The following is an 11464-nucleotide window of genomic DNA, read 5'->3' as shown; positions in this document are numbered from 1 at the left end:
AAACTAGATTATTAATGCAAGTCACCAAGACTTATTCTGGGAAGGTGGAATAAATTGAAGGGAGTTGGAAAAAGGGGGTACCAGGATGGGGTCCTTATCTAGAATAGTGACAGAGTAATATGGAGAAAAATCACACATAAACACACACACATACCTATCATATCTGTAGAGAGAAATATACCTACATTAACAATAGAAATGAAAGAATAATTGTTTTCTAGGAAATAGAAAATGTATATCCCTAGCCTTTAACCCTTTGCGGTCCATTTATTCAGCGCGTCAGGTCCAATTTATTTTCACACGCACAGTTTATTTTAGACGCACTGTTTTAAAAGTATTTTTTTCACAGTAAAACAGGTTTAAAAGGCACTGCATATCAACAGGACACTCAGTGCTGCATCTCCAGCCCCACCCCACATATTTTTCACATACCTCTTCATAGTCGTGTATACCGATAAATCATCTCCTGATCACTCATTTTATCATCAAACTCCTCAATAATGCGATTCAAGTCATTATTTTATTACTATAACATCTCAAAAAGCTCTGTAAATGTCTGTTATATTCTTGAGCGCTGGATGCAGAAGCAGCTATCTTGTTTGTTTATGTCTGTGTTATTTCTGTGGTGCTGGGGATATGTATATTGCTCAAATCCGCCCCTTTTTTTTCGGCTTCTCTCGGCTCCTATCGGTCTTACTCGGCCATTGAATGGTTTTCTCAGCTTTTTCCGGAGAAAAAATGACTAGAGACCTGTGTTTTACATCTTTTTGATGATGTCAGACAGGGTCCGACTTCGGACCGGAAAGGGAAAATTGTAATGTCGGACCTGGTCCGACATAGGACCGCAAACGGTTAAATAGACCTAAATATTGTACCCACTAAATAAACTCTCTTAAACTATGAAATTATGGAAAAGGGAACTGATCTAAATTATTTACAATAATTTAAGCAGTCTTTCCTTTAGTCCCAAAAAGGAAGGTTCTTGCTTTAGTCAGCAAGTGGCAGCAGCTCCACACACACACATCTAGGTGCTCATTATACTGCCCTTGCCGCTGTCACACGTCTCCCAAACAGTTTTAATCAAGCCGCCGCATATAGTTCCAGAAATACTGATAGTTCAACAGATGGTGAGTCTGGAAACAGTACCGTGAGCTCCGGCTTGGGGAAATGTTAGTTGTCCTGCTTCTATCTCTTGTAGTCCCTATGGCCCCAGAGGATCACAGGAGAGAAACAGACCCGATGACATCAGTCCTCTAACGGTGAGTCTTGGCACTCTAGTGGTGCTCCTTGTTACCATCAGTGTAGAAGGCCCTCCCCTTCAGGCTGAAGTTAATGGGTCAGTAAGCAGTCCCTCACCAACCCGAAATAGACAACCAAAAAGAAAACAGGATATCAGGAACTTTAGCCCCATTCTTGTGATGGTAGAATAGGATCACTAAACCAGTAAGCTGACTGGAAAGGGGACAATCGACTTACAAGAGTTCGTCTTCACCCCAATCCTTAGCAAACCAGTTCAGCAGACCACTATTACCATTGCAAGTTACTGTACCCTGTTACAATTTATATTGACAACCAGCTGACTCCTGGTATTTTAAACAGTAATATTACCGACCTGAGGAGCTCAACCAGAGCTCTTTCCCTGCTTCAACTGTTTCTCTCTCACTTTAACCATGCCCCCCCCCCCCTCCATGTTAGAAAATTAAAAAAAATAAAAGAAACCATCTCCTCACGCACAACCCTGTTTGTGGTGTTAATCTAATAACCCTGGTAAGCACAGATATGTTAAAACCCGACTTGATTTTCATTACAATAATAATAATAATATTTTTTTTTTCCCATGATGAGGATGCTATCAATTCTATTAAAAGAAAAAAATAAACATTTGCTAATGAGACAGAGGTTTGTCTGTTTTTTCTGTTATCACAGCCATTACCAACTTAAAGACTTCATTTGTGCATTTATATAAACTTTATGCACATACAGTTGCATGGTTTCCTGAGTATGTGCATTCATGCAACTAAATAAATAATCACGGTAGTGTCATTTCAATTATTTGTCCATAAAGTTTGTTGTTAGTAGCAGCAGCAGAGCAAAAGCAATGGTAGTTGATTTGACTTTTTAACACAACTTGTTAAACTAAAAGGCAGATAAAATGAGAGGTAAGCTAATGATGGGATGCAGTCGTGAAATACTTAAACCCTGCATATCACATTCTGACATGTTTCCAACTATTAGCAATTCATTTTAGACTACATTAGAATGCATCAAGTAGCCTATTATATTTTGCAGTGGTATACCAACATCTCCACAAACAAACAAATACATATGTATTTATCATGTTTTGTTGCTTACTCGGTTCCAAAAAACAAAAACAAAACTCATCTTGCAAAGTTATATTCTTCATTCTAATGTATGAAAATTTTCCAGAGGGGAACATTTTTCACATGACAACAGCAGACCTGAGTAGCCCAAGCGCTCAACATATTAACGAAACGATAGCTCATGAATTCAACGACACTGAATTTTAATAATGGGTTAGATTTACATTAGCTGCAATAACTGATTTGGTTTTAACATAAATATGTGATTATGTGCATCTAACCAAAGCATGAATATTTTTTAATCAACAAAATGTGTTTATAAACTAGCTAAGCTTAACTTTTCCAGTAAAACGAAGAGGGTTGTGAACACGGAACATTCTTTTACAATGTCCTGTTAAGACTAATATTGCCCACATACCTTTTTGACTGGCTGAACAAAGATCTAATTGATAACCGTGTAAAAGTGCGCTGCGACATGTTTACTACCACTTTCCCACAAGACACAAACCTTCTGTCCTGTGTATGTGGATGAGTGTGGGTGGGTCATGTGAGTGGTCTAGACCCAATGAGAAAGTATCATCATCTATGGTTGCTAAGGAATACATTTTTTATTACTGGCGCCAAAATTTTATGTTGCTGGTGCTATATGAGGTATCTGCCATAGTGACAGATTTGCACCCGTCTAAACACATACGCATCATAGAAATAAAAGAAAAAGCAGCACTAGTTTTTGTATACACTGTTCTGTTTTGAAACAAAAGCAAAAGCAAATATCCAGAGAGGAATACAAAAAATAAAACTAGCAAAAAACATCTTATTTACAGGATGGAGCAGTTACATAATTGTTGTGACTCCTGTTTTACCAGACCAAGTGTATGTATTCCACCTGGATTCTATTTGGGTAAACAGTGAATCCAAAAACATATCAGCTTTTACTACATCATTATTTAGGACTCATTACTGATGTGATTCAACAATGTCAGATAAAAGTCCATATGGAAGCTGCTGGCAACCACAAACGAGCCTCTTTCTCATAATTTCAGGGGTTAAAAGATAAAACAAATTCTGTGGTTGATTAAGTTATAAAAATGTCTTTTTTTCCCTACAGCGTTTCAGTAATAAGCATAAGAAGTTATTGCGGTATTGAGAATGCTTAATGTTTAATTAGTTACACATATTTCTGAGAATCAGTGCAAAAATCTGGGTTTCATTGCAACTACGCAGCAGCATACACCGAAACCTTATATCCATTTTTTATTTTCAATTTTATTATTAAAAAGATCAAATAATTTGCTGTGAACTGAAAAACCCCATGACCACTGTGTTAATCTTTAGGGTGAATCTCCCCATATTCAAATCTCTTTTTTCCACCTGACCTGCAGACATGATTGCATCTTACATAAGCTATGTCTCGTAATATACTTCCATCAATTTTGGAGGAACCCTTTTTGGTAAAACATTTGGAATTTTTTGGAATTAATTTTAGTTTGGTGTCCCTGATTAGTTGTCAGTTGACGGTTGTACAAAATTGACACACTACATTTTTTCAGTAGTTTTAAAAGTTAGATAAACAAGAATAATTTAGAATAACTATTATTTATTTATAGATATTTATTTTAAGAAAATAAATCAAGAGTAGTGTCCATTATTGCTTACAAAGACCCTGAGAATAAGCATTTATTATGGCATTACAGTCACTCAGGTGAATACAGCCAAAAGTTGTCTTTGGCTTTAGTGAAAAAGAATGAAAAAATAATCTACTTTGAATCAAAACTTACTCTGAATAATGGATGCTTCCTGTAAATTCCATTTGATACAAACAATAAATCCATAATGACAAAGAACTCACAAGACAAAAAAAGAATGCATTATGAATTTAAAAAATACTAACAAATTATATATATATATATATATATATATATATATATATATATATATATATATATATATATATATATATATATGAATGATGTTGCAGAACAGGTAATGCAGCCTAGTCATTAATTCTTCAGTCATTTACATGTAAGGTAAAACAATACACTTACTGGAATTCCCAAACAGTGTTGGCCAACTTATGTTGGCAGAGTATACTATAATTTCACTATATTTCCTTGTACGTTACAAGGCCTACAGCAAGTTGTGTTTTAGCTTTGCTTACCCAACATGCTTTCATTGTGACTAGATGTGGGTGTAAAGGTTAAATAAAGCACCATACATGCAAGATTATGAAGGCTGAAAAGATTTCCACAGGAAGTCACACACTGAAACTGAAGGGAGGCCAGACTACTGCCCTTCTTTAGATAAGGCAGGTGCTTCTCGGGTTAACATCATTTGCATCAAAAAGCGTGATTAAATTCAAGTTCTTTGTTTTCATTCGCAGTAGTGGAATTGAAAGTTTTGAATCAAGCTATAAAATAAAATAATTGAGAAAATCTGCTAAATTTGTGGGAGGCTAGAATGGTAGAGATGCCTCCACTTAAAAAGAGGATTTGGTAAAAAGCATAGTAAACTGTAGTGTGAACAAACACATACAGTATCAGATGATCTCCACTAACAATGCAGAGGTCCTGTACAATGGTACGATCCCATTGGTAGCATGGTACTACAGAGTGGTGATTAGATGAATTAGATACAATGCTTCACAGTACTACGGAACCTTATCAGTCCCACTTTGTATTTGTTCCAAATGTATTGTGTTGCCAATTGTTGTGTTCTGCTAAGGGTTTTTTAGGTTAATGTATAGCTGTGGTATATTTACTGTAGATGTGGTTTATAGGGAAGGCTCATCCAGCATACAACTTCCTAAGACATGTACATTTGTTTTACATTCCTAAAAATGGTCAAATAAACTTGGCCAGTAAACAGCTGAGGAATGTAGTAGGCGATTTCAGATCCCCAGTTTATTTTTCAGATTTCTGTGTTGACTATTCATCTTATTTCTCATGACAGGAAGTCTGAATTCAAACTTACTTTAAATCAGATCCTTAAACAGTAAAGTAAAATGGTTCCTAAAACACGTTTCTAGTTAGTACCTTTTTATAGGCCAGTAGATAGGGGAAGCATTTACATTTTTTAAGAGATACAAATTAACCCATTTTATATCATCTTGCTTAATATCATGCCCCATTTATTATCACAATTTTTCAGAAACCACTTGTCATGCACTATATTTTTTTTGAGAAATTAACTCTCATAATATCATCTCACAAACCCGCTTACTGTCATGTTTTGTGCAGCCTGTCAAATGCTGCGTGGCTGTGCTTTACTAAGTAACCACATGATAGAATTAATTTCCAATACAACTAACAACCAATAATCATCTCGGCTGATAAACTGACATTTTGTGCAGCCTGTCAAATTGCGTGGGCGGTCTTAATGGGATACAGTTCAGTTACAAAACACAGTTACAAAAATGTCTTGGTGTTGCCAGAGCTACCAAGACCAAAAATGTGGAGATACTGTAAGGGGGAGAAGGTAAACTCCTAGCATGACACTGATTGCAATGAGATGTCTCTTGGCTTGAATGCTATTGGAAACTGCCACGGTCCAAAGATTGACATGAATGTGGAAGTTTCCCTCTTAGTGCAATGTCTGCTTGTCATTTGTTGACACCCTACTTAGCTCAATCCAGACGGTTGTCATGCTGATGCGCTGGGGAGACCGCACTGTGGTTGATCCCCGGAGCCAGCATCGCAGCAGTTGTGTGTGCTGATGCGCTAGGGAGGCAATAAGCTGATCCCTGGAGCCAGCATTACACTTCAGCCATTAACACCAGACAGAAGGATATCTACATCATCATATGGAAGGAAACGCAAATGGATGGAGACACAGATGGATCACATTAGTTTACTGTAAAGCTACGGTCTTAGTTGGTGCTTATCTTGGCAAGAGCCGAGTTCAAATCAGCATGAAGTTTTAACATCTACTCTCGTGTAATGGAAATCATTAATCAAGGATTGTCCTGTCAATCAAATGCTCTTATTTTCAGGTGTATTTAGATTTTCATGTCTGAAACTGCATCGCTCTACATTCTGGGGACCCACTGTCATGCTTTTGAACCAGTGTTCAATATTCATCTTTACATCAAAGTGCAGTTTGCATTATTTCTTTTTTTGGTGAATTTTGAAAATGGAATATATTATTTTTCATACAAAACTAGCACACCTTTATGACCTAAATAGTTAACTTTCTGGGTTGCCTAGTTTGTGAAATCTTATTTTCCTTTGATAACACTTGTGCAAATTGCAATTGGATAAAAAACAGTTCCTCATGTATGTGTTCCTACTGTTTCCTGTGTGGTTGTGTCAAGTTTTATATATCCATAACTATTCAGATGTCAGCATAGGAACACACTGCAGCCTAGTGGTTAGAAGTGATAACTGCTGTCTGTGTGTGATGGGTTCTGATCAAACAACCATTCTATTACTGTATTGAAACCACTTTGCTTTAAAACTTGGTACAAGCAGAACTATACAAGGTTAGGCTCAAAATGTATGTTAAAATTGGATAGGATTTCTTTATCTTATGACATGCTAAAACAGCCTACTTACTGTAAAGCTGAACAGTCAGTCCTCTCACGTCACTTTGGTTAAAGCTGATGTGTCATACACATGATGTATCATAAAGAAATCTTATCCACATTCAAGATGTTTACATTTTGGAAATTCCCTTCTCTTTTCCTCATATTTGGGAAGTTTAAAATAATAAAACTGTCCTGTTTAGTAATAGCTTTCTCTTCCTGTTTCTCGTTATAAGAAAAAAAACAAAAAACTTTCATACAGCTAAACCGGTAAAGTAAATGATTTTCACATTGCCCTCACTGGATAATGTTTTATTCATTATGGAACAACAAATATTTACAGCAAGACTAGGGGTGGGGATGTTGTTGCCTGTTTAACCTCACTCAGAATAGATAACCGTCTTCTTTTTAAAAGTATGCAAAAGATTTTAATGAGTAGTCTATCTCACAAGTGCAGTGGTACCCCAAATGTGACCCACTTACTACCAATGTGGAATGGCTGGGTGTGACATTATGACATTGAATGTTGTACCAGTCTTGGCATTCACCACTTATTTTGTGTAAAATAGAGAACAAATGCTCTACCCAGTCATTCAGCACTGGTCGTAAATAGATCATATATAGGGTACCGCTGACCTTGTGAGATGGATTGCTCATTAAAATCCTTAGCATATTTTTAAGACATTTATCTATTCAGGGATACCAAGATATTTAGTGAGCAAGTAGTCTGAGGTTATCCTGCCATAAATTCATCATCCCCGATTGTACTGCTTGCCTAGAAAAAGGAGACAATTTCAGGGTACCATTTTACTTGTGAGTTGTCTTGTGCATTAAAATATTGTGCATATTTTTAAAGAGAGAAGATTATCTATTCAGTGATACCAAGATATTCAGTAAGTTCTGACCGAGGAGAAATGGGCAATACAATCTCCACCCTCTGTAAATCATTTATCGGTACTCTATATACCATATATTTATAAATAACAAAACATAAATAATGAATGGATAAATGAACGAATGATGCTAATTTTGTGTATATGTACTGTTATAGTATTTTATTTTCTTAGTTGTTATCACTATGTGTTATAATTAAGGTAACCAGATTCTAATATCATATTGAAAGTGAATGGTGATATTCAGAGTGGAATCTTTTACTTTCAAAAACTTTTTTTATATTTTGTTTTTATTGCTGATTACTGTTGCAAATCGAGTCCCTTTTCTGCTTAAGACACTGCATTTCCACTTTCCATCTTGCTCTACCTCTATCTCTATGCTATCCTACAGTGTCCACTCTGCAAACCAGACCCTTCCTGTATGAAAACATTACATATCTCAATATGTCTATTTATTAAATGGCTACTTCATAGAATCAATTATTTTCAAAATATTTAATTTCTTACCGTTTAATATGACATGGTATTTGTTCTGTATATTTTTTTCTATTGCAGTTTCTGCTTGGATCATTAGTGTGTCGTGATTAACAAATACTAGGGTTTTTTTTTTCAGCCATTTTCTACTATTAACCTATTACTATTAAAGGTGATGAAATGTGTTAAATATCCTGTCTTTTGATTTTGTGCAATAAATGAAGCCCTCTGTATCACCCATAAGCTTCCCCACCTTTTCACAGGTAATCAGCTTTTCAGAGTTTTGTTTAGAAGTTGCCCTGATTGCAGAAACAGGAATTTCCTTTCTTATTAAGTACGGTAAACAGTAATCCACGTAGGCAAACCCTTTAGTTTCCCTGAATAGTTGCATTTCCAAATTCCCCCTTTAACATGCTGTAAGCTGACAGGCATTACTTGAAACAGAAAGAACCTGTTAAAAACATGTTAATTGCATGATGACATTTCCTGGTTATTCAATTTTTAAGGGCAAGATTGTTTCTTATCACAAATGAATGCCCCGACTAGATACAATTCATGTCTAGCTTTGGTATTAACAAACAATGAAGCAAGAATACACAACTTACAGGTAATAGAACCACTAGGAATAAGTGACCATAATATGATCAAGTTTATGGCAAATAAATCAAGGGCTGTACATAAATCAAAGAAAATGGTTTACAATTTCAGGAGAGCAGATTATAAAGGAATGCAACAGGAGCTTCTAAACATAGACTGGGATAGAATACTAATAGATAATAATGTTGAAAACAATTGGATTCAATTTAGGGATATAATGTTAGAAATGCAGGATATATTTATCCCAAAAATGAGAAAAGGTAAACTTAAGAAAAATAAACCACAATGGGTAAATAAAAGAAAATTATATAGTTCTATTAAATCAAAGGAAGCAGCCTCACAAATAGAATACAGAGAGGCCAGTAGAGACCTTAAGGAGCAGACCAGGAGAGCAAAAAGGGAACTAGTGACACAAGTAGCGGCAGACAGTTAACTTAATCCAAAAGGGTTTTTTCAATATGTTAATGCTAAAAAGAAACTGAAAGAGGAAGTCAGTAGTTGAAGTGACAGCAGTGGTCATTTACTGACTAAAGACAACCAAATCGCAGATGTACCTAATCAACACTTTGTACAAGTATTTACAAAGGAGGATTTATGCACTATACCAAGATTAACAGAATGTACAGAAGAGAATGAAGTACTAAGGGAGCTAGCAGCACTTAAAATAAACAAATCCTCAGAGCCCGATGGAATCTGTCCAGGAGTCATCCTATAAACTAGAGAACAGATTTTTAAATCAATATGTTATATATTCAATAAATCTATAAATAATGGAAAATTGGACTGGAAAATTGACAATGTTGTTCCTATATTTAAAAAGGGAGACACATTTTACCCTGGTAACTACTGACCTATAAGTTTAATATCAGTCACATGTAAAATCATGGAAACTATAATAAGGACCAACATGGAGGAATATTCATATAATAACATAGGAAATAGCCAACATGGCTTAGGAAGGATCTTGTTTAACTAATTGACTAGATGTCTTTCTGGAAGTGACTACTAGAGTGGACAAGGATAGTGTGTATGACATAATCTACTTAGATTTTCAAAAAGCATTTGACAAAACTGGAGTAACGTAAAAAGTGGGGTACCACAGGCATCTGTATTGGGACCATTGCTATTCTTAATCTATAAAAATGATTTGGACAAAGACAGAATCAGTAAACTATGTAAATTTGCAGATGACACAAAACTGGGAGGGCTAGCCAACTCCCAATCAGCAATTCAAGCTTGGGCTGACACATGGTAGATTAAATTAAATGTGAATAAATGTGGTCTTGCACCTAGCGAACAAAAACATTAGAGGCAAGTATAACATGAACACTAACAAAATAGAGGAGGCTATGTATGACAAGGACTTGGGGGTAGTAGTGAATCTCTTAAGCCAACTAGAGAAGCTATAAAAAAAGGCAAATAGAATGTTAGGTTTTATATTCAAGACAGTTGAATTCAAATCAAGAGAAGTTATATTATACAATGCACTGATACGACCACACCTAGAATACTGTGTCCAGTTCTGGTCCCCTTGATCATGAGAAAGACATTGAGGCATTGAAGAGAGTAGAGAGGAGAGCAACACGATTAATTCCAGGATTGAGGGGTATGTCATATGAAGATAGACTGAAAGACCTGAATCTGTATAGCCTAGAAAGTAGGAGAGCCAGAGGCAACTTAATAGAGGTATTTCAAATTGTCAAGGGGTTTAACAAAGTTACTGCTGAGAATTATTTTTCACAGGTCACAGAGAGCAGAACCAGGGGCCACAGGTGGAAGCTGTAGAAGGGCATATTTAGAACCGAGGGGTAAAGGAGCTTTTTCACAGAAAGGGTGGTGAACCATTGGAACAGGCTGCCAGACAGAGTTGCTGAAGCAGAGACTATCGGATCCTTCAAGAATAGACTGGATGCTGTCATGAACAATACTCTATAACCTTCTCTGTGATCATAATAAGATCTTTAGCTAGCCGTGTGGAGGAAGGGCAGTCCATTTAGTCACAGATTCCCAGAGGTTTAATTTCCCCTAATAACTAAATGGTTAGGGTTTTTTTTAGTTTTTTCTCTCTGGAGTGCTAACGGACCACGCTTCCACAAGCAAGCATAGGTGGGCCGAATGGCCTTCGCTCGTTCTAGAATTTCTTATGTTCTTATTTGTATCGTATACAGTACTCAACTATCAATGTAAATACTTTGGAGACCCGAAACTATTGTATTTCATTATTGCTAAAAACAACATAAAAAATAAAAATGTTCTGAAACTTTTAAAATATTTTTACAACGTGAATTTCACAAATGTGAAAATAACTAATTTATAAATTATTTTGCATCATTCACTAACATACGTTTCTCAGAGGGTACCTGTGGTGAACTGAAAGTGAATATAAACTTATTTCAATAGAAAATATGTTTCCAAATACTTTTGTCATATTTTACAGCCTATCCTGTTGCTGTGATGGGCTATTTGTGATGCACAAAGTGTTCAAACCATGACAAGCTTCAGTGCACTGCATTTTTTTATTGGTATGTATAATATACTAGTTGATACTTTTCTTGCTGTTTTTATTTATCATCTCTGGATGCTTTACATTACACTGATCTGCATGTGATAAATACATAACCTTTACAGTAAAAAGAATAAAACATAAAATATGGTTTAAT

The sequence above is a fragment of the Acipenser ruthenus genome, chromosome 6 (assembly GCF_902713425.1).
Source record: "Acipenser ruthenus chromosome 6, fAciRut3.2 maternal haplotype, whole genome shotgun sequence".
Taxonomy (NCBI): Eukaryota; Metazoa; Chordata; class Actinopteri; order Acipenseriformes; family Acipenseridae; genus Acipenser; species Acipenser ruthenus.
Note: the sequence above shows the minus strand (reverse complement) of the source record.